This window comes from Balaenoptera acutorostrata, chromosome 10, assembly GCF_949987535.1.
Source record: "Balaenoptera acutorostrata chromosome 10, mBalAcu1.1, whole genome shotgun sequence".
NCBI classification, from domain to species: domain Eukaryota; kingdom Metazoa; phylum Chordata; class Mammalia; order Artiodactyla; family Balaenopteridae; genus Balaenoptera; species Balaenoptera acutorostrata.
The window spans coordinates 33715163-33740437 of record NC_080073.1 but is presented as its reverse complement, the minus strand read 5'-3'; the positions used below and the strand labels follow the sequence as shown (position 1 = coordinate 33740437).

Here is a 25275-nt window from a genome sequence, read left to right as displayed (position 1 = left end):
CTAAATTGTGGTTTTATCACTGTCTGCAATATTTTGGCTTCCCTTGGGTTCCAAAATATTATGTTTAAAAATCTCCATCCTTGCCCTTGGTTGTGTTCCAAAAAGAAAAGGCATTACTGGCGAGCATGTGCCTTCCTAAGAAGCACTGATGAGAGTACATCTTGAAGTGAGCACATTAATGGGTGTCCTTTAAACCCTCCACTTCCCATTTTCCCATTAGAGCCTCCTTAATTTAGCACCCCAGGATTCTACTTAAATTACCTTCTTAGTCAGGATTAGGGGAGCAAAAGGAGACCACAGGGCCCTGACCCTGACAGTTCAAATTGTCAGCGCCAGGAGACTGACACACTTTTCTCCCCACTAATCCCGCACTGCGTGGCATGGTCTCAATTTTAGAGAAATCCGAATGCTTATACACTTAGCCAATCCCCAAGTGATTCAGATAAACTCAGTACTGAATAAGTGAGGCATTTATGTATCTTGAATATCTCTACTTGCTCGATGCCAGGGCCTCAATATTTTGATAAAGTGATGACAGGAAGAACACAGAGAACAAAAAGTAAAAGCAAAGAAAATACTATAAGTACATGGAAAAACTATGAGCTGCTAGAATTTATTTTGTGTATTAGAGAGGGGATACATGTCTATAATGCCATTTTCGAAATGTAGATTTTAGAGGCCAGATTGGTTTTCCTTCCTTTCTTGAGGAAACTGAAGCAGATCTGGGCTCAGAATAATCCAAGGGCAATTTCTAAAAGCCACTTTGAATGGTCTTCCTCCTGGATCTGCCAAAAAAGTACACTGAAAAAGGACTTTAAAAATCCTTTCTGTCTGTAGCAGCACTGTCAAACAGAAATATAATACAAGCCAAATTTTCTAGTAGCCACATCAAAAAAAAAAAGTAAAAAGAAACAACTGAAATTAATATTAATATTTTATTTAACCAAATATATTCAAAATATTATTATTTGATATATAATCAATATAAAAATTATTACTGAAATAATTTATATTCTTTTTTTCATATTAAGTTTTTGAAATCAGGAGTGCATTTACATTCATAGCACACCTCAATTTGGACTAGCCACATTTCAAATGCTCATTAGCCACAGAAGGCTCATGGCTAACGTACTGAATAGCACTGATTTATATATACCTATTCTGTACACACACACACACACACACACACACACACACACACACACACACAATCAATGGCACAGTGGCTATTATCATTAGCAGAATAACATGTATCAGTTGTTGACTCCTCCTACCCGTTCCACACATTTAGTGAAAAGGGGTGGGGTATAAATCAGCACAAGGCATATTATAGCCTAATCCAGGTGAAATTGCTGATACTTAACCATTTTTTACCTAAAAAGTGGCAATTTCATGTAGTTCAACCTAATATTTTGAACCCAAAGTTTTCATGAAAGGGGTCATGGTGAGATCCAGAGCTTAGGCCCACAGTAGGCCTCCATAGTAAGCAAATCATTGTCATGAGTAGTTTCTGATTACAAAAGTATGAACCACCATATTTCAAGTCCAGGTACAGTAATTCATTAACTGCTAAAGTGTTTGGATCCTCTTTTATAGACTAATAAACAGCTTCTCCAAGTCTGGCTGAAAGATATTTGATCAAAAAGCAAGGCACTTGCTGATGACAGGTGTTCCTGGCTACCTACCACGTGTGGCTCAAGGTCTATGGCTGCAGATGCCTAGAAGCACATCACTTAGATGCCTCAGAAGTTCCTCAAATTCAGTCTTTGCAAAACCATCGTCTTGGGTCCAAGCAGGGAGGGCGATGAGGGCGAGTGCCCCAGCAACGTGCCCTGGTTCCAAAGCAGGCGGGGACCCCGCGTGAACCCCCACATCACTAATCCAAGCCCCGGGAGAAGGCGGGAGGAGGGTGGCCCCGGGTCTGAGCACCCGAATGCCTACCCAAGGCCAGGCTCTGAGTCAGGCTGGTCGCCCTGATGGGTTTGACCACCACCCTTCTCACGCCCTTTTCCGTGGGCGACCATAGGGCAGAAGCTTGGGTTTCAAATGCGAAACATTCGTCTCCTGGAATCAGACCTGGATTCCAGAGGATGTTAAGACTTTTCTTTCCCAAAAAAGTCAGTGCCTGGAGGAGACCTAAGGACCAAGGCCTTCTGCCCCTCAGCTGTATCTGCCAGTAAATAGGTACCTTGAAGCACAGGCCTGTTTTCTCTATCTTGCAGCCCTCCTGCAGTTTTTCTGGCATCATGGCTAGAACCAGAACATCCCACCAATGATAGCTGTTCTGAGACATAACTCAATATTTGTGGGGCAACACTCAAGGAAATAGCCACTTCAAATTTATCCTATTTTACCATGTAGACTACTTGTGGGAAGAGAGAACATTTTTTGCCTCCTGCCAAAACAAAGTCCTTTGTGCGGCCGTGTGGCTGACAGGGTCTTGGTGCTCCGGCTGGGTGTCAGGCCGGTGCCTCTGAGGTGGGAGAGCCAAGTTCAGGACATTGGTCCACCAGAGACCTCCCGGCCCCACATAATATCAAAGGGCGAAAGTTCTCCCAGAGATCTCCATCTCAACGCTAAGACCCAGCTCCACTCAACGATCAGCAAACTACAGTGCTGGACACACCATTCCAAGCAACCAGAAAGACAGGAACACAACCCCACCCATTAGCAGAGAGGCTGCCTAAAATCATAATAAGGTCACAGACACCCCAAAACACACCATCTGACGTGGTCCTACCCACCAGAAAGACATGATCCAGCCTCATCCACCAGAACACAGGCACCAGTCCCCTCCACCAGGAAGCCTACACAACCCACTGAACCAAACTTTGCCATGAGGGGCAGACACCAAAAACAACGGGAACTATGAACCTGCAGCCTGCAAAAAGGAGACCCCAAACACAGTAAGTTAAGCAAAATGAGAAGACAGAGAAACACACAGCAGATGAAGGAGCAAGGTAAAAACCCACCAGACCAAACAAATGAAGAGGAAAAGGCAGTCTACCTGAAAAAGAATTCAGAGTAATGATAGTAAAGATGATCCAAAATCTTGGAAAGAGAATGGAGAAAATACAAGAAACGTTTAACAAGGACCTACAAGAACTAAAGAGCAAACAAACAATGATGAACAACACAATAAATGAAATTAAAAAGTCTCTAGAAGGAATCAATAGCAGAATACCTGAGGCAGAAGAACGGATAAGTGACCTGGAAGATAAAATAGTGGAAATTACTACTGCCAAGTAGAATAAAGAAAAAAGAATGAGAAGAATTGAGGACAGTCTTAGAGACCTCTGGGACAACATTAAACACATGAACATTCAAATTATAGGGGTCCCAGAAGACGAAGAAAAAAAAGAAAGGGTCTGAGAAAATATTTGAAGAGATTATAGTTGAAAACTTCCCTAATATGGGAAAGGAAATAGTTAATCAAGTCCAGGAAGCACATTCACAGGTGAATTCAATCAAACATTTAGAGAAGAGCTAACACCCATCCTTTTCAAACTCTTCCAAAAAATTGCAGAGGAAGGAAAACTCCCAAACTCATTCTATGAGGCCACCATCACCCTGATATTAAACCAGACAAAGAAACTACAAAAAAAGAAAATTAGAGACCAATATCACTGATGAATATAGATGCAAAAATCCTCAACAAAATACTAGCAAACAGAACCCAACAACACATTAAAAGGATCATACACTAACAGCCATAAAAGGGAAAATCGACAGTAACACAATCATAGTACGGGACTTTAACACCCCACTTTCACCAATGGACAGATCATCCAAAATGAAAATAAGTAAGGAAACACAGCTTTAAATGATACATTAAACAAGATGGACTTAATTGATATTTATAGGACATTCCATCCAAAAACAACAGAATACACGTTCTTCTCAAGGGCTCATGGAACATTCTCCAGGATAGATCATATCTTGGGTCACAAATCAAGCCTTGGTAAATTTAAGAAAACTGAAATCGTATCAAGTACCTTTTCTGACCACAACGCTCTGAGACTAGATATCAATTACAGGAAAAAAATCTGTAAAAAATACAAGCACATGGAGGCTAAACAATACACTACTAAATAACCAAAAGATCACTGAAGAAATCAGAGGAAATCAAAAAATACCTAGAAACAAATGACAATGAAAACACAATGACCCAAAACCTATGGGATGCAGCAAAAGAAGTTCTAAGAGGGAAGTTTATAGCAACACAATCCTACCTCAAGAAACAAGAAACATCACGAATAAACAACCTAACCTTACACCTAAAGCAATTAGAGAAAGAAGAACAAAAAACCCCCAGAGTTAGCAGAAGGAAAGAAATCATAAAGATCAGATCAGAAATAAATGAAAACGAAATGAAGGAAACAATAGCAAAGATCAATAAAACTAAAAGCTGGTTCTTTGAGAAGATAAACAAAATTGATAAACCATTAACCAGACTCATCAAGAAAAAAAGGGAGAAGACTCAAATCAATAGAATTAGAAATGAAAAAGGAGAAGTAACAACCGACACTGCAGAAATACAAAGGATCATGAAAGACTACTACAAGCAACTCTATGCCAATAAAATGGACAACCTGGAAGAAATGGACAAATTCTTAGAAAAGCACAACCTTCCGAGAATGAACCAGGAAGAAACAGAAAATATAAACAGACCAATCACAAGCACTAATATTGAGATTGTGATAAAAAACCTTCCAACAAACAGAAGCCCAGGACCAGATGGATTCACAGGCGAATTCTATCAAACATTTAGAGAAGAGCTAACACCTATCCTTCTCAAGCTCTTCCAAAATATAGCAGAGGGAGGAACACTCCCAAACTTGTCATCACCCTGATACCAAAACCAGACAAAGATGTCACAAAAAAAGAAAACTACAGGCCAGTATCACTGATGAACATAGATGCAAAAATCCTCAACAAAATACTAGCAAACAGAATCCAACAACACATTAAAAGGATCATACACCATGATCAACTGGGGTTTATCCCAGGAATGCAAGGATTCTTCAATATATGCAAATCAATCAATGTGATAAACCATATTAACAAATTGAAGAAGAACCATGTGATCATCTCACTAGATACAGAAAAAGCTTTTGACAAAATTCAAGACCCATTTATGATAAAACCTCTCCAGAAAGTAGGCATAGAGGGAACTTACCTCAACATAATAAAGGCCATATACGACAAACCCACAGCCAACATCATTTGCAATGGTGAAAAACTGAAAGCATTTCCTCTAAGATCAGGAACAAGACAAGGATGTCCACTCTCACCACTATTATTCAACATACTTTTGAAAGTTTTAGCCACAGCAATCAGAGAAGAAAAAGAAGTAAAAGGAATCCAAATCAGAAAAGAAGAAGTAAAGCTATCACTGTTTGCAGATGACATGATACTATACATAGAGAATCCTAAAGATGCTACCAGAAAACTATCAGAGCTAATCAATGAACTTGGTAGAGGAGCAGGATACATAATTAATGCACAGAAATCTCTTGTATTCCTAAATACTAATGATGAAAAATCTGTAAGAGAAATTAAGGAAACACTCCCATTTACCATTGCAACCAAAAGAATAAAATACCTAGGAATAAATCTACTTAAGGAGACAAAAGATCTGTATGCAGAAAACTATAAGACACTGATGAAAGAAATGAAAGATGATACAAACAGATGGAGAGATATACCATGTTCTTGGATTGGAAGAATCAATATTGTGAAAATGACTATACTACCCAAAGCAATCTACAGATTCAATGCAATCTCTATCAAATTACCAATGGCATTTTTAACGGAACTAGAACAAAAAATCTTAAAATTTGTATGGAGACACAAAAGACCCCGAATAGCCAAAGCAGTCTTGAGGGGAAAAAACGGAGCTGGAGGAATCAGACTCCCTGACTTTGGACTATACTACAAAGCTACAGTAATCAAGACAATATGGTCCTGGCACAAGAACAGAAACACAGATCAATGGAACAAGATAGAAAGCCCAGAGGTAAACCCACGCACCTATGGTCAACTAATCTATGACAAAGGAGGCAAGGATATACAATGGAGAAAAGACAGTCTCGTCAGTAAGTGGTGCTGGGAAAACTGGACAGCTACATGTAAAGGAATGAAATTAGAACACTCCCTAACACCATACACAAAAATAAACTCAAAATGGGTTCGAGACCTACATGTAAGACCGGACACTATAAAACTCTTAGACGAAAACATAGGAAGAACACTCTTTGACATAAATCACAGCAAGATCTTTTTTGATCCACCTCCTAGAGTAATGGAAATAAAAACAAAAATAAAGAAACGGGACCTAATGAAACTTAAAAGCTTTTGCAAAGCAAACTAAAAACAAGACAAAAAGACAACCCCCAGAATGGGAGAAAATATTTGCAAACAAAGCAACAGACAAAGGATTAATCTCCAAAATATATAAACAGCTCATGCAGCTCAATATTAAAAGAACAAACAACCCAATCCAAAAATGGGCAGAAGACCCAAAGAGACATTTCTCCAAAGAAGACATACAGATGGCCAGGAAGCACATGAAAAGCTGCTCAACATCACTTATTATTAGAGAAATGCAAATCAAAACTACAATGAGGTATCACCTCACCCCAGTTAGAATGGGCATCAGAAAATCTACAAACAACAAATGATGGAGAGGGTGTGGAGAAAAGGGAACCCTCTTGCACTGTTGGTGGGAATGTAAACTGATACAGCCACTATGGAAAACAGTATGGAGGTTCCTTAAAAAACTAAAAATAGGGGCTTCCCTGGTGGCGCAGTGGTTGAGAATCCGCCTGCCAATGCAGGGGACACGGGTTCGAGCCCTGGTCTGGGAGGATCCCACATGCCGCGGAGCAACTAGGCCCGTGAGCCACAATTACTGAGCCTGCGCATCTGGAGCCTGTGCTCCGCAACAAGAGAGGCCACGATAGTGAGAGGCCCGCGCACCGCGATGAAGAGTGGCCCCCGCTTGCCACAACTAGAGAAAGCCCTCGCACAGAAACGAAGACCCAACACAGCCATAAATAAATAAATAAATAAATATTAAAAAAAAAAAAAAAAAAAAAAAACAAAAAAAACTAAAAATAGGATTACCATATGACCCAGCAATCCCACTACTGGGCATATACCCAGAGAAAACTATAATTCAAAAAGACACATGCACCCAACGTACATTGCAGCACTATTTACAATAGCCAGGTCATGGAAGCAACCTAAATGATCATCGACCGACGAATCGATAAAGAAGATGTGGTACATATATACAATGGAATGTTACTCAGCCATAAAAAGGAATGAAATTGGGTCATTTGTAGAGACGTGGATGGATCTAGAGACTGTCATACAGAGTGCAGTAAGTCAGAAAGAGAAAAACAAATATTGTATATTAACGCATATATGTGGAACCTAGAAAAATGGTACAGATGAACCGGTTTGCAGGTTAGAAACTGAGACACAGATGTAGAGAACAAACGTATGACACCAAGGGGGGAAAGCAGCAGGGGGTAGTGGTGGTGGTGCTGTGATGAATTGGGAGATTGGGATTGATATATATACACTAATATGTATAAAATGGATAACTAATAAGAACGTGCTGTATGAAAAAATAAATAAAATTCAAATAAATAAATAAATAAAAGGAGTCAAATTAAAAAGTGCCTACTACATAAAAACAATGTTCTTCTTAAAATGTTTTAGCCAAAATTGTAATATAATTATTATCAGTGTTCAAATAAATTATTCCTTGGTTTCCAAAAAAAAAACCAAACACCGTATGCTAACACATATATATGGAATCTTAAAAAAAAAAAAAAAAAAAAGGTTCTGAAGAACCTAGGGGCAGGACAAGAATAAAGACGCAGATGTAGAGATTGGACCTGAGGACACAGGGAGAGGGAAGGGTAAGCCGGGACAAAGTGAGAGAGTGGCATGGACTTATATATACTACCAAATGTAAAACAGATAGCTAGTGGGAAGCAGCCGCATAGCACAAGGAGATCAGCTCGGTGCTTTGTGACCACCTAGAGGGGTGGGATAGGGAGGGTGGGAGGAAGATGCAAGAAGGAGGAGATATGGGAATATATGTATATGTATAGCTGATTCACTCTGCTATAAAGCAGAAACTAACGCACCATTGTAAAGCAATTACACTCCAATAAAGACATTAAAAAAAAAATCATCTCCACAACCGCCATTACCACCATCATCATTGTTGTTATCTCCATCATCAGCACCATCATTACCTTCAACATTACCATCACCACAACCATGACTATCATCATTGGGTCATCATCACCACCACCACCATTATCACCATATCTCCTATTTAATAAGTCCTTACTTAGTTCTTTTTACCCATGTCCCTAAGATACTTTCACTCTTTTATCCATTGAACTTCTATCAATCTTTAATACTTAGTTTAAATATCACTCCTCAAAGTTCTCCCCACCTCACAGGCTAAATGAATTGCTCTCTCACCTCTGTGGAACCACTGAAAAAGTCATTTGTACATGTATAGGTTATAATACAATGTCCTAGTTATGCAATCCTCTCTCCCTACTTTCAGCTCCTAGCACTGAGTCAGGTAGATTTCACAACACTATGCAGAGCCCCCCTTTTAATAGCTTTATTGAGATATAATTCACATATCACACAATTCACCCATTTAAAGGGTACAAGTAAATGAGTTTTAGTATATTCAGTTGTGAACCCATCACCACAATCAAACTTTAGAAAATTTGCATTACCCCAACAGAACTCCATACCATTAGCAGTCATCCTCCACTTCTTCCCCCCAGCCCTAGGCAACCACTAATCTATTTTCAGTCTCTGTACATTTGCGTATTTGCATATAAAATGGATCATACAATATGTGGTCTTTTGAGACTGGCTCTTATTACTTAGCATGATGTTTTCAAGGTTCTTACATGTTAAAGAATCTATCAGTACTTCATTTCTTTTTATTGTCAAATAACAGTTCATATATGGATATACCTCATTTTGTGTATCCATTTATCATCAATTCATCCATTTGGGTTGTTTCTATCTTTTGGCTATTATTCATAATCCAGCTGAAACATTCATGTACAAGTTTTTGTGTGGATATATGTTTTCATTTCCTTTCGGTATGTACCTAGGAGTGGAATTGCTGTTTCACATGAGAACTCTGTGTTTAACATTCCAGAGAACTACCAAGCTGTGTTTCCAAAGTGGCCGCACCACATTACAAGCTCATCATCAATGTATGAGAGGGTTCCAGTTTCTCCACATCATTATCAACACTTGTTATTGTCTGTCTTTTTTATTACAGCCATCCTAGTGGGTGTGAAGTGGTGTCTCATTGTGGTTTTGATTTATATTTATTTATATTTCCCTAAAGACTAAAGATAGTGAGCATCTTTTCACATACTTATAGGCCATTTGTATATCTTCTTTGGAGAAATGTCTATTCAAATCCTTTGCCTTTTTAAAATTGAGTTACTTGAATTTTTATTGTTGGGTTGTAAGAGTTCTTTATATATTCTGGATGCAAGTCCTTTACCAGATATGTTTGCAAATATTTTCTCCCATTTTGTGGATTGTCTTTTCTTGATAGTGTCATTTGAAGCACAAAAGTATTTAATTTTGATGAAGTCCAATTTATTTTTTTCTTTAGTTGTCTATGCTTTTGGTGTCATATCTAAAAAGGCTCTGTCTAACCCAAGGTCACAAAGATTTATACCGACGTTTTACTGTAGGAGTGCTATAGTTCTAATGCTTACATTTAGGTCTGTGATCTATATTGAGTTAATTCTTGTATATGGCGTGAGAGAGCCCTTTACATAGCTTCGAGTTTTCAGAAACAGATAGTCCACACATTTTTTTGTATATCTCATATACACATTAGCAATAGTTTCTTCTTCAATTGCAACAATACTCAAGTATGCTTTATCATGAGTATTTTAGAGAGAAACCTGGCATTCAAGATGTCCTGAGAATTTTACACAGAGGAATCTAGAGAAGTTAAAATGACTGTTTATCATCAAGATACTGTTAATCTTGATAAATTTTTTGAAATTTTGATTTTATACTGTCCTGTGATATTTTTCATTGCCTTAAATGATTTCTATAATCTGAATATTGAAATTCAATAGGTGTTTATGGTTTCTTGGGTTTTGGTGTCATTTCTTCTTCTTCCCTCCCTCCTTCCTTCCATCCCTCCCTCCTTCCCTTGGTTTCTCCAATCTTCCCTTCCTTCCTTTTCCTTCCTTCCTTCCTCTTTTCTTCTTTTGTCCCTGCCCCCCTGGTCAATTCCTTTCCTCCCTTCTTTTCTAAGTTCCTTCCTAACTACTATTCTCCCTTATTTACCTATTAATTTCCTTTCTTAATTCTCCTCTTAACTAAAGTGTAAGCTCACTGAAAGCATCTGCTATAGGTCTTAGTCATTTTCATAGCCCTTTACCAGCCACCACCATCCCACTGCCCACACACAGTGCCGAGAATTGAGCCTGGCATGTGGTAGGTAGGTACTCAATAAGTGTTTTATGATTTAATTTGAATAGTTAAACCCTGTCCATAGTTCCTAACCAAACTATAAGGATTCCCTTCTCCCACAGTGACTGTATATGCACTATTCCTACCATTTTCAATTTTGCAAAAAAATTTATACTGACTGTAGAATGAGAAGCATTACTCCATGTAAATGAAAAAAATTGAGAGAAAATAGTAACAGTACAATCATGACTATGCAAAATGTAGGAAAGGAAAAAGAGACTAGAAAAAAAAATCAAAATGTCAACTCTTTTTCTTGGGTAAATGCTTTCTTCTTGTTGCTAGTCAGTATTCTCATAATATGCACATTTAATTTTTGTTTTTAAAAAGAGAAGTCTCTTTCAAAATAAGTACTACTTATACTTGATTTTTCAGATATGAAAAGAGATGTAACTTCACTGCTATTAGTCACTTGAAAATGTTATACAAGAAGAAAGCATTTTTATAATTACAAAGCTCTACACAAATATAATTTACTAGTCTTATCTTGAATAATAACACAATGAATCTACATCATCCAATCCATTATACTGTTTAAAATATGTAGCAATCATAGAATTTCTGATTTATTACAGGTAATTTTCTATATTCAGTTGACCCTTCCATGATGATAACATACATCCTCCTCTTCTCTCCTGCCTTACTGACCCTGTGTACATTTCAACATATTAAAGATGAATTTAGTGGTTCCTTAATCTATAAATGAAGTAGCCTCTATACCTCCTCTGGGTTTTATCAGAAAGCATGAGTAATGTGTGTGTGGTCTGTACACAAATACACATGTACAATGAAGCCCTGCATCTCCAATAGGCAGGCTTTGCCCCTGCAGGTGTGGCAAGCTGGAGATAATATAACCTGTGTCTAAGATGCAGGAACATCTGCTGCATTCCTGGAAATGGTCTGTTGGTTGGATTTAAGAACCCTGGAGCCTGTAGTTGATCAGTTCTGTTCTGGGTGCCACTGAGGCCCAAGGAAATGATGCTAAGACAGTTCAGGAGACAAGGGCATAATTCAGTCAGTTTACAAAGAAAGAAAACAAAAGCAATCCCTGGCAACAGAAGCCAGCTCTCCTTCTCTCCCAGCTGATTTTGCAGAGCCCTTACCCTGTGGACTTTGACATCAGAGGCTGAGGCTCTCCTGGTCTTCCACTGGCTGCTGCTTAATAAAAACACCATCCCATTTTGATCATCATTTCCTCAGTTAATAAAGCTTAAAGAAGAAAGCATGTTTTCGAGCTGTTAAGGGGTAGAGGCTCAATCTGGCTGAGGTCCGCCTTGGCAGGAATCAACTCTTTTCTTCCTAAGGTTTTATATTCTTTTGGTAAATTTTTTTGTATTATTTCAAATATTAAAATAATAAAACATTTGGTTATGCGATGGAAAGTGGTTCAAGTTTGCTGCCACAGAGTTTCATGTATACACTTTTAGGTGCATTAAACAGCAAACTCCAAGCTGGAGTTTTAAATATTTTCCATGCTCAATATCTCCCTGAAAAATTCCAGACCAGTTCTGGGAACCCCTTTCATTGTGTACCTTATTTTTAAAAAAAATCCTTTCTTATTATAAACATATAAATTATTTCCAACACCATCATGAAGGAAAGGTAATGCTGAAAATTTCATATTCAATTACAGTTGACCAATGTGAATGTAAGCAATGTTACTATACATTGTGGAGATAGCATCTCTAACGGCAGGTTGGGAAAAATGACTTGGGTTAGTAGACAACTTTCAATGGCCACATGTCAAGAAGAATGTGAGAATGGAGGGAAAAGGGGGCTCTAACCTGCTTGCAGGGAAACTATTTGTTTTAAGGCAAAGATAAGGTTAGGAGTCAAGGATGATGTGGTAGAAGGTTAGCTATTATTGCATACTTCTGGGGGTGACATTTTGATCCCCTTCCCCATGTAAGTGGCCATTTTCCAGCAGAAGCTTCCAGAGCTGTTTTGGGCTTTTAGCAGGACCCAATCTATTTAATCACTGCATTATTTTAATTGGCCATTTAAATATTGTATTTGATTGTAAGTCCCATACGCAACACTCCTCATATCCCCCTTCATTACCTGGCTCACTTCTCTCACCCATTAGGTCTCACATCAGCCATTTATTCCTCCTGGAAGCTTCCCTAAACCTTCATGCTTACTTCCAATCTGGATTAGATGTCCCAATACCCCCCAGAACCTTCCTTATCAGAGTACTTACTCCATCTTCCTCATTAGTGCATGAGCTTCACTAGGTAGGGACCACGTCACCAGGGTCAGACTCAGTGCCCTGTCCATAGAAAGTGCCCAGTGACTAACTGTGGAATACACAAAAAAAGAACCCACAGAATATCAAATGGAGATGGGTTAGAATACTGAGGGTCCTGTAAACCTGTTACAAGAAGAAGAGAAAGAAGAACTGGGTACTTTGGAGATAAGAAGGTTCTACAGCGTGGAGGGTACTGGGGACAGGACAAGACAGGAGAACGGCCTTAAATACTCAAGAATTATAAAGAAGGTCTAAATGCTTAAGCAGCCTCAAAAAGCAAAATGTAAAAGAACTAAAAAAGCAAGAGGGTGAAATGATGAAGAAAGTTATTATAGTACAACAAAAGGCAAACATTTAAGGGAGAGTTCTCTGAAGAGAGAACACTGAGGAGTAGATTTATTGAGTTACTAAGTATCAGATCTATCCTAAGTGTTTTATATGTATTAACTCATTTAATCATCAGAGAAACTCCACAGGCAAGGTAACGTCATTTATACACTTGTCAATGTCACAGTGCCAGTAGAGGAAGTGGCAAGGCAGAGATTTAAATCCAAGTCATCTTTTCCCTCAAAGCCCAGGCTCTTGACCCTTGTGCTAATGTATTCCTTGTCAATGCTGGTGCCAGGTAGAGGTTAAAGGACCCCTTCTCAGAGATGCTGTTGAGGAGTTTAGGGAACATCACCAGATGAGAGGACAGGCTGGTAATATGAAACACTAAGCTCCCATGATGACACTTAATTGTCACCATGCAGTCTTGCTTGGCTCAAGGCTAACTGTCAACCAAACTGTGATGGATATAAAGTCTGTTGTGGTGTGAGACCCTAGCCTTCACATTTCCCTATCCTTCTGGGACACCTTCTCTCTCCACCTTCTATTGCAGCCAGGGCGAGACTGCTGCCCAAGTTCCTGGCCCACATGTTATGCCTTCTTGAATCATTCCCCTGTAGAGTAACCAGATATGAATACCAAGGCCAAGACAAAAATATGGTTCAACCCGAAGATATCCCATGGTAACCTAGTCGAGGGAGAGAATGGTAAAGACGATATTTGGATATGGAAACCATTCTATTGCTCCCTCAAATCACCAAGGTTGGATGTACAAAAGACATTCAAATAATGAAGACATCAAGACTAGAGTTAAGGTCTGGGAAAATGGGGACTATGTCTGAGCCGTGACTAGGTCAGCATCTAGTGCAGTGGGTGGACCCTAGTTACTGCTCAGTGAATTACGATTGAATTAATTAATGACCAAATGCTCTAGAGCAAATGCAGAAAAAAATTTTTCCCAATGAAATGGAGCTTCTAGGGGCAAGCAGATGTCACCATTAACAAAAACAGTGCAAGAAGCAAAATGGTTATGTTCAGGCCTCAGCAGAGATTCAGGAGTTTAATCTTATTACAAAGAAAGCTTAACCTCAGTTACATTCCCTGCAGAAAAGCTACGATTAATCAATACCCAAGAAACTTTAGGCATAGAAGATGCAACCAATCATCAGTTCATGGTCACACTTCGGAAGTTGTTGTTTGTTTTCTTTCTTCAAAAAACCTGAAGAGTTACCATGCAGTCAAGAAGTTGAAAAGAGACAAGATCAAGAAAGGCCTACCCTTCCAGTCATGTGTAGAAATGTCCATAATCACCAAAAGATAACAAAAACTCTACCCATGATGTAATCACATCAGTCCTGGGAACACTGAGACTTAGGCATAAGCCAGGATGAACAGAACTGAAAATCAACTGAAGAATGTGTCAAGTGGTGTAAATCTTTCTGATTTCCCTATATAATACCACTAAATGGTCCATTTTGCTGCTTTATAACAACATTAAAAAAAAAAATTAGAATCTAAGCCTCTCACATTTGGGTCCCAGTGGGTTTCAACCTTATGGGGGAAGCCTTCGTTAGAATTGTTCTCCATCTTGAAGTGTTTGTAATTTGGTGTCACAAATGTTTATCTGAAAAAAGAATGTTTATATTGAAATATTTATGAATGAAATGATATAATGTCTGGGATTTGCTTCAAAATAACCCAGGGATAGAAGTGGGGAAATGTGGGATAGGAAGGAGACAGTACTGGCAATGAGTTGAATAATTGCTGAAGTTGGGTGAAGGGTACGTGGGGTTTCATTTTACTTTTGTATGTAACAGACATTTTTTTTTTTTTAATTTATTTATTTATTATTTTATTTATTTTTGGCTGTGTTGGGTCTTCATTTCTGTGCGAGGGCTTTCTCCAGTTGCGGAGAGCGGGGGCCACTCTTCATCGCGGTGCGCGGGCCTCTCACTATTGCAGTGTCTCTTGTTGCAGAGCACAGGCTCCAGACGCGCAGGCTCAGTAGTTGTGGCTCACGGGCCCAGTTGCTCCGTGGCATGCGGGATCTTCCCAGACCAGGGCTCGAACCCGTGTCCCCTGCATTGGCAGGCAGATTCTCAACCACTGTGCCACCAGGGAAGCCCCAGACATTTTTTTAAAAAGGTTTAGCAGTAATTTACCCAAGCCCATTGAGCCATCAATTAGAAAAGAGATGATTCTCACAGGAGTATGCCTCTCTGTTTTATGGAAGCACCCCCTGCTTTAAAGAACGATAAAACCAGCGCTCATCAATATTAGACTTAGATCTCATTTGGGTGTTTCTCCCCAGATACCTGCATGGGTCCTACATTAAAAGGCAGGCTTCTCAAGGTACTTTTTAAAAAACATTCTTTAGTAGGGAATTTTCAATTAACCAAAATTCTTTAAAATTCTCTTCTCTAAATATAGGCATTTGACAAATTCATCATTCTAAATGAGAAGCTTATCTAACTTCAATATATTGTTCATTGAAAGGCCTTCTCCATGGAAATCTTTAGTAAAAGGTGAAAGACTTATTCAGTCTGAAAAGAAACCAGAGTATGAAACGCCTCCTAAGAAATGAAAGTATCCACAGGGGAGTTGGGAGTCAATGTGGCCGTGTGGGAAGATGCAAAGTTAGCGGTTCCCCACAACTAGGGTGCCTGCTGGCAGCTGGTGGAGGACTCTGATGCCCAAGGAGACGAGAGGAACCCCAAAGGGAACCAGTAGGATGCAGGGGGACTGAGGGAGGAGGAGAAGTGGAGGCCAGACAGGATCAGCGCCCCTGAGGCAGGGAAGATCAGGAGAGGCAGGCAGGAGGGACTCTCTGGGAAGAGCGGGAGAGGAGCAGAGGGTGGCTGCCCTGCCCACTCGGTCCGGGGAGCCTGCTGAGCTCCCAGGCCGGTCCCCTGCCCTCCAAAGCCCCCTCCAAGCCACGTAGGTCCTTGGGAGCATAGGAGGGCGGCCGGGGAGATCAGGAGAGGCAGGCAGGAGAGGCCCTCCAAGACAGGAGGAGGGAAAGGAGAGGAGGACATTTTCCCCACCCACTCGAGTCCAGGAAGCCTGCTGGACTACCAGGTGACATTCCCCCGTCCTCTGAGACCAGGGGTGGGGGGCATGCCTGGGCCCCTTCTGTTCCTTGAGCCTAAGTCCCATCCCCTACAGCCCCCAGGGCCTTTTCCAGCCCTGAGGGTCCTGAGCACCACCCCAAGCTTGCCCTTGCTTAGTCCCCGCCCTCCAGAGCCAAGGCCTTCCCCCGCCCTTTTCTTTTTCCTTTTCCCTCCTCCTCTTTTTCACTATTGTGGTACTGATGTATCTTCCAGTTGTTGATTCATCTATATTTTTATTTTTATATTCTTTCTAACATATCTGTTAGCTTCCTAGTCTAATTTTATTTTTTACTTTGTTATTTTTCTCTTTTTTTTTATTGCCACCCAGGGCAGCTTGCGGGATCTGGGTTCATGAGCCTTGAGTCAGGCCGAAACTCCTTCAGTGGGAGCTCCAAGTCCGAACCACTAGACTAACAGAGAACCTCAGACCCCAGGGAATATTCATCAGAGTGAGGTCTCACAGAGTTCCTCATCTCAGCACCAAGACCCAGCTCTACCCAATAGTCTACAAACCCCAGTGTTAGAAGCCTCAGGCCAAACAACCAGTCAGACAAGAACACAATCCCACTCATTAAAAAAAAAAAAAAGAGATGGCAAAAAAAATATGTCACAGATGAAGGAACAAGGTAAAAACCTACAAGACCAAATAAATGAAGAGGAAATAGACAATCTACCTGAAAAAGAATTCAGAGTAATGATAGTAAAAATGATCCAGAATCTCAGAAATAGAATGGAGGCACAGATTGAGAAAATACAAGAAATGATTAACAAAGATCTAGAAGAACTAAACAACAAACAAACAGAGATGAACAACACAATAACTGAAATGAAAAATATACTAGAACGAATCAGTAACAGAATAACTGAGGCAGAAGAACAAATAAGTGACCTGGAAGACAAAATGGTGGAAATAACTGACGAGGAGCAGAATAAAGAAAAAAGAATGAAAAGAATTGAAGACAATCTCAGAGACCTCTGGGACAACACTAAATGCACCAACATTCGAATTATAGGGGTCCCAGAAGAAGAAGAGAAAAAGAAAGGGTCTGAGAAAATATTTGAAGAGATTATAGTCGAAAACTTCCCTAACACGGGAAAGGAAATAGTTTCCCAAGTCCAGGAAGCACAGAGAGTCCCATACAGGATAAACCCAAGGAAAAACACAACAAGACACATATTAATCAAACTAACAAAAATTAAATTCAAAGAAAAAATATTAAAAGCAGCAAGGGAAAAACAAAAAAATAAATTATAAAGGAATCCTCATAAGGTTATCAGCTGATTTTCCAGCGGAAACTCTGCAGGCCAGAAGGAAGTGGCAGGATATACTTAAAGTGATGAAAGAGAAAAACTTACAACCAAAATTACCCACCAAGGATCTCATTCAGATTCAACGGAGAAGTCAAAAGCTGTTCAGATAAACAAAAGCTAAGAGAATTCAGGACCACCAAACCAGCTTTGCAACAAATCCTAAAGGAACTTCTCTAAGCAGGAAACACAAGAGAAGAAAAAGACCCACAAAAACAAACCCAAACAATTAAGAAAATGGTAATGGGAACATACATATTGATAGTAACATTGAATGTAAATGGATTAAATGCTCCAACCAAAAGAAACAGACTGGCTAAATGGATACAAACCAAGACCCATATATATGCTGTCTACAACAGTCCCATTTCAGACCTAGGGACACATACAGACTGAAAGTGAAGGGATGGAAAAAGATATTCCATGCAAATGGAAATCAAAAGAAAGCTGGAGCAGCAATACTCGTATCAGATAAAATAGACTTTAAAATAAAGACTGTTACAAGAGATAAGGAGCGACACTACAAAATGATCAAAGGATCAATCCAAGAAGAAGATATAACAACTATAAATGTTTATGCACCCAACATAGGAGCACCTCAATACATAAGGCAAATGCTAACAGCCATGAAAGGAGAAATCGACAGTAACACAATAAGAGTAGGGGACTTTGACACCCCACTTTCACCAATGGACAGATCATCCAAAATGAAAATAAATAAGGAAACACAAGCTTTAAATGATACATTAAACAAGATGGACTTAATTGATACTTATAGGACATTCCATCCAAAAACAACAGAATACACTTTCTTCTCAAGGGCTCATGGAACATTCTCCAGGATAGATCACATCTTGGGTCACAAATCAAGCCTCGGAAAATTTAAGAAAATTGAAGTCATATCAAGCATCTTTTCTGACCACAACGCTATGAGACTGGAAATCAATTACAGAAAAAAACTGTAAAAAACACAAATACATGGAGGTTAAACAGTGCGCTACTAAATAACCAAGAGATCACTGAAGAAATCAAAGAGGAAATAAAAAAATACATAGAAACAAATGATAATGGAAACACGATGACCCAAAACCCATGGGATGCAGCAAAAGCAGTTCTAAGAGGGAAATTTATAGCAATACAATCTCACCTCAAGAAACAAGAAACATCTGAAATAAACAATCTAACCCAACACTTAAAACAACTAGAGACAGAAGAACAAAGAAAACCCGAAGTCAGAAAAAGGAAAGAAATCATAAAGATCAGAGCAGAAAAAAATGAAATAGAAATGAAGACAACAATAGCAAAGATCAATAAAACTAAAAGCTGATTCTTTGAGAAGATAAACAAAACTGATAAACCCTTAGGCAGACTCATCAAGAAAAAAAGGGAGAAGACACAAATCAATAAAATTAGAAATGAAAAAGGAGAAATCACAACTGACACCGCAGAAATACAAAGGATTATAAGAGACTACTACAAACAACTCTATGCCAATAAAATGGACAACCACAAAGAAATGGACAAATTCTTGGAAAGGTACAATTTTACAAGACTGAACCAGGAAGAATTAGAAAATATAAACAGACCTATCACGAGCAATGAAATTGAAACTGTAATTTAAAAACTTCCAACAAACAAAAGTCCAGGACCAGATGGCTTCACAGGCGAATTCTATCAAATATTTAGAGAAGAGGTAACACCGATCCTTCTCAAACTCTTCCAAACAATTGCAGAGGGAGAAACAGTCCCAAATTCATTCTACAAAGCCATCATCACCCTGATACAAAAACCAGAAAAAGATACTACAAGAAAAGAAAATTATAGGCCAATATTACTGATGAACACAGATGCAAAAATCCTGAACAAAATACTAGCAAAGAGAATCCAACAGCACATTAAAAGGATCATACACCATGATCAAGTGGGATTTATCCCACAGATGCAAGGATTCTTCAATATATGCAAATCAATCAATGTGACGTACCACATTAACAAATTAAGGAATAAAAACCATATGATCATCTCAATAGATGCAGAAAAAGCTTTCGACAAAATTCAACACTAATTTATGACAAAAACTCTTTAGAAAATGGGCATAGGAGGAACCCACCTCAACATAATAAAGGCCATATATGACAAACCCATAGCAGGCATCGTACACAATGGTGAAAAACTGAACGCATTTCCACTAAGATCAGGAAAAAGACAAGGATGTCCACTCTCCCCACTCTTATTCAACACAGTTTTGGAAGTCCTAGCCACAGCAATCAGAGAAGAAAAAGAAATAAAAGTAATACAAATTGGAAAAGAAGAAGTAAAACTGTCACTGTTTGCTGATGACATGATACTATACTTAGAAAATCCTAAAGATGCTACCAGAAAACTACTAGAACTAATCAATGAATTTGGTAAGGTTGCAAGATAGATAATTAATGCACAGAAATCTCTGGCAATCCTACACACCAACAACAAAAAATCAGAAGGAGAAATTAAGGAAACACTCCTATTTACCATTACAACAAAAAGAATGAAATACCTAGGAATAAACCTGCCTAAGGAGGCGAAAGACTTGTACTCAGAAAACTATAAAACACTGATGAAAGAAATCAAAGACGACATAAACAGATGGAGACATATACCATGTTCTTGGACTGGAAGAATCAATATTGTGAAAATGTCTCTACTACCCAAAGCAATCTACAGATTCAATGCAATCCCTATCAAACTACCAATGGCATTCTTCACAGAATTAGAACAAAAAATCTTACAATTCATATGGAAACACAAAAGACCCTGAATAACCAAAGCAATCTTCAGAAAGAAAAATGGAGTTGGGGGAATCAGGCTCCCCGACTTCAAACTATACCACAAAGCTACAGTAATCAAGACAATGTGGTACTGGCACAAAAACAGAAACGCAGATCAATGGTACAGGATAGAATGCCCAGAGATAAACCCACGCACCTATGGGCACCTAATTTACAACAAAGGAGGCAAGAACATACAATGGAGAAAAGACAGCCTCTTCAATAAGTGGTGCTGGGAAAAGTAGACAGCTACATGTAAAAGAATGAAATTAGAACAGTCCTTAACACCCTACACAAAAGTAAACTCCAAATGGATTACAGACCTAGATGTAAGGCCAGACACTATCAAACTCTTAGAGGAAAACATAGGCAGAACACTCTATGACATAAATCACAGCAAGATCCTTTTTGACCCACCTCCTAGAGAAATGGAAATAAAAACAAAAATAAACAAATGGGACCTAATGAAACTTAAAATCGTTTGCACAGCAAAGGAAACCATAAACAAGACGAAAATACAACCCTCAGAATGGGAGAAAATATTTGCAAACGAAGCAACTGACAAAGGATTAATCTCCAAAATATACAAGCAGCTCATGTAGCTCAATATCAAAAAAACAAACAACCCACTCCAAAAATGGGCAGAAGACCTAAATAGACATTTCTCCAAGGAAGATAAACAGATTGCCAAAAAACACATGAAAGGATGCTCAACATCACTAATCATTAGAGAAATGCAAATCAAAACTACAATGAGGTATCACCTCACACTGGTCAGAATGTCCATCATCAAAAAATCTACAAGCAATAAATCCTGGAGAGGGTGTGGAGAAAATGGAATCCTCCTGCACTATTGGTGGGAATGTAAATTGATACAACCACTATGGAAAACAGTATGGAGGTTCCTTAAAAATAGAACTACCATATGACCCAGCAATCCTACTACTGGGCATATACCCTGAGAAAACCATAATTCAAAAAGAGACATGTACCACAATGTTCACTGCAGCACTGTTTACAATAGCCAGGACATGGAACCAACCTAAATGCCCATCAACAGATGAATGGATAAAGAAGATGTGGCACATATATACAATGGAATATTACTCAGCCATAAAAAGAAACTAAATTGAGTTATTTGTAGTGAGGTGGATGGACCAAGAGTCTGTCATACAGAGTGAAGTCAGAAACACAAAAACAAATACTGTATGCTAATGCATACATATGTAATCTAAAAAAATTTTTAAAGTGTTACTGGGCTTCCCTGGTGGCGCAGTGATTAAAAATCCGCCTGCCAATGCAGGGGACACGGGTTCGAGCCCTGGTCCAGGAAGATTCCATATGCCACAGAGTAACTAAGCCCGTGTGCTACATCTACTGAGCCTGTACTCTAGAGCCCACAACTACTGAGCCCAGGTGCCACTGAAGCCCGCACACCTAGAGCCCGTGCTCCGAAACAAAGAGAAGCCTCCGCAATGAGAAGCCCGCGCACCGCAACGAAGAGTAGCCCCCACTCTCCGCAACTAGAGAAAGCCCACGCACAGCAACAAACACCCAACGCAGCCAAAAGTAAAATAAAATAAAAATAAATAAAGTAAGAAACAATGGTACTGATGAACCTAGTTGCAGGGCAGGAATAAAGAGGCAGACATAGAAAATGGACTTGAGGACATGGGGTAGGAGGGGGAAGCTGGGGTGAAGTGAGAGTAGCATTGACATATATACACTAACGAATGTAAAACAGTTGGCTGGTGGGAAGCATCAACATAGCACAGGGAGATCAGCTTGGTACTTTGAGATAACCTAGAGGGGTGGGATAGGGAGGATTGGAGGGAAGCTCAAGAGGGAGGGGATATGGGGACATGTGTATGCATATGGCTGATTCGCTTTGTTGTGCAACAGAAACTAACACAGTATTGTGAAGCAATTATACTCCAATAAAGATTTAAAAAAAAAAAAAAAAGAAAGAAAAAGAAAGTATCCACAGGAAAGTTCTGGAGCTATTTAGGAAACCGTTGTTCCAGAAACATAAGATTACAGGCAATGCCCGAACATGAGAGTAGATTACAGAAAGTTCATATTGAAATCAGTTGCATAGAACTAAAGAGTCTATGTCCCCAAAGAAAATGTCCTTGAATTATAGACAATTATCTAGGCTACCTACTAAAGATTAAAGATGGATGACACTGTAAAACAGTGGGAAGGCTCCTTTCTAAGATTTATGAATCTACCTGGTCTAGGGCTGCCTGCCTCCAGAGGGCAGAAGGCCTATGTGCAGGGCATGGGCCAGTTTAAAACTCTGTTAGTGCCACTAACATTGGCTCAAGGCTCAAAGTATTGCAGGAAGGTGGTGGGCTGCTGGTCCAAGGTGAGAAACTGTAAATGTATGCAGGCTAGGAGTAGACCAGCACTTCTCAACCAAGGGTGATTTTGCCTTCAAAGAGGACTTCTGGAAATATCTGGAGACATTTTTGATTGTCACAAGTGGAGGAGGGGGATTGCTCCTGGCACCTAGTAGGTAAAGGCCAGGGATGCTACTAAACACAGGACAGCTCCCGCAAAAAAGAATTCACCAGCCCAGTGTCAGTAGCGTTGCTGATGAGAACCCCTGGACTAGAGCAATACTTGCCACAACAATTCCCTCACAGCCCCCCTGCATGGAGGCATGAAAGTGTTCAGGGGAGCAGAACACAGAGCTGGCAGGAAGAAGGGAAAGAGAGGGGCACCTATCTCTACCACTCCTATAGCCAATCTAAACCCAGTCCTGTAAATTCAGCTCCCTACGGGTCTCTTGAAATCTTCCACTTCTCTCCATCTCCACTGCCACCACCTTAGGACAAGCTCTCCCTGCCCGAAAGACTGCAGCAGCTTCCTAAGTAGTATGCCCACATCCAAATCTATCCTCTGCACAAAAGCATCTGTATGGTGTGGTGGTCAAGCATGTGGCCAGACTACTTGACAATGCTGAGAGGTTCAAATCCCACTTTTGCTATGTGACCTTGGGCTAGTTATTTAACCTCTTTGTGCCTCTGTTTCCTCAAAAGTAAAACGAGGATGACAACAGTACTTATCTTAGAGGATGTTGTGAAGATATTGTTTATATTTTCAAAGCTCTTCAGAAGTTTCTGGTACATGGAAAGTATACTGTAATTGTTTTTTATTATTTTCAAATCATAATCTGATCATGTTACTTCACCCCAATGGGTTCCTGTTCTTAGGATAAGTACCAACTATCTGACCATGGCCCCTAAGGTCCTGGGTAGTCTGGCCTCTGCCATCCCTCTAACCTCAATCAATCCTGCTTTCCCCCTTTGTCTCTGTGCTTCAGCCACACAGGCCTCCTGTGAGTTAATGGAAGGCATGTTTCTCCCTTCTGCCACAAGGCCTTTGCACAGGCAGTCTCCTCCTCTAGAATGTACTCCCCAACCTGACTCCACTCACCAACCCTGGCTCTTCATTTAATGAACTCTCATCTAACACATCATGGCTTATCTTCAGGGAGCCCTTCTACTACCTTTAGGATGCTCTCATGGCTCCACAGACCTTTCCTTTTGTGCACACTTATCCCAGCTGTAATTCTACATTCAGATTTCTAATCCTATAATTGGACATCAGATTGTTCATTCATTCTCTCAATAAATAACTGACTTCCTGGATGATTTGTTTTATGAATGAGTCAGTGATTGAACAGGCGATTGGATCAATGAGTAGGCGTGCTGAGCTTGCACCTCAGTCTGAAGTGCTGCATTAGAGCAGTTGCTGATCAAAGATGCAATGCCTTTAGCTTTATGGGAACCCCAAATGCCCTGAGCTTGGATCTAAGGATGTTACCCAAGGCCTGGAGGCAGCTGACTTGCGCTCTAGCCCAGGACCTCTAGAATGCTCTCTTTCCTCCCATCTCAAGAAATTCTTCCTTGTTCAGTCAAACCAACTTCCCTAAGCCTAAAGGGTAAGGGAGGAATATTTTTTCCTTGTATATGGTGGGAGCAGGGGGCTATTTTCATTAGTCCTAAGACTGAGGCTGACTCTGGGAACATCAGCTTCACATCTTTCTGGGGTCAGGGCAGCAGCAGTCATTCATGTTCAAAGGTCATTGGAAAAGCAACCGTTTTTTTTAAAAAATCACAGAATGACAGTTTTGTTTTAGTGTTTTGACTGTAGCATCAAGCAATCTGCTTCTTTTTCCAAAATTACTTACTATGGGAAATGTAAACATTTGTTAACAATGCTTTCTCAAATCATCCTAACAAAGCTCACACACGTGACCACAGCACCATGGCCTTCCCCACTGTACTGGTCTGGCTTTGGCCGGAAACAGACTTCACCACAGATGAGTCCAATGAGGAGAGTTCAATGAAAGGACTACAGAGGAGAGGTGGGCAGGGTTAATAAAACAAACGTGTTGAGGCACCCAGAAACTGGCAACATGGGGTGGCTATTACTGCAGCTCGGGCTGAAGGGGCAAAGGAAACATGAGTTAATCCCAGTGCCAGTGGGAACCATGGATGGGGCACTGCTAAGAGGAGCTACAGTCAGAGAGAGAAGTCCCTACTGCCAGAGATGTGGCCCCAGTGCAAGCAGGGAAGAGGGAGGACATTCTCTAGCCTTTTTTTCTTCCCACCCTCCCATCTCCTGCAGTGCCTCCTATAGGCCCTGGACCCAACCAGAAGTCAGCCAGCAAAGGAACCCCAGCAATGCACTGTACAGGGAGCGGCTTCCCAGGGCACAGTCTCCCCTCCCAAAGAATGGAAGGGAGAGCAGAGAATAACCACTTCATGTATCCAATCCCATATTGCCTTAGAATAAAACCTTAGAAATGCATTGAAGGGAAAGTTTTACAGGAAAACATCCAGAGATAGAGCCAGGAAGAGAAAGAAGCACCAAGCTCAGGGCTCAAAAAGTGAACACACAG

The 25275-nt window shown here is 40.0% G+C and overlaps 1 protein-coding gene and 1 non-coding gene across 5 annotated transcripts in view; both read right to left on the bottom strand.

Moving 5' to 3' along the window:
- Nucleotides 1-25275, bottom strand: part of ERC2 (ELKS/RAB6-interacting/CAST family member 2) — a 974163-nt gene that overhangs the window by 363011 nt on the left and 585877 nt on the right. The gene's annotated exons all lie outside the window — the stretch shown is intronic.
- Nucleotides 15584-15701, bottom strand: LOC114239163 (U5 spliceosomal RNA). Its single transcript, XR_003624361.1, has one exon. It is a non-coding gene; the product is annotated as a U5 spliceosomal RNA (small nuclear RNA).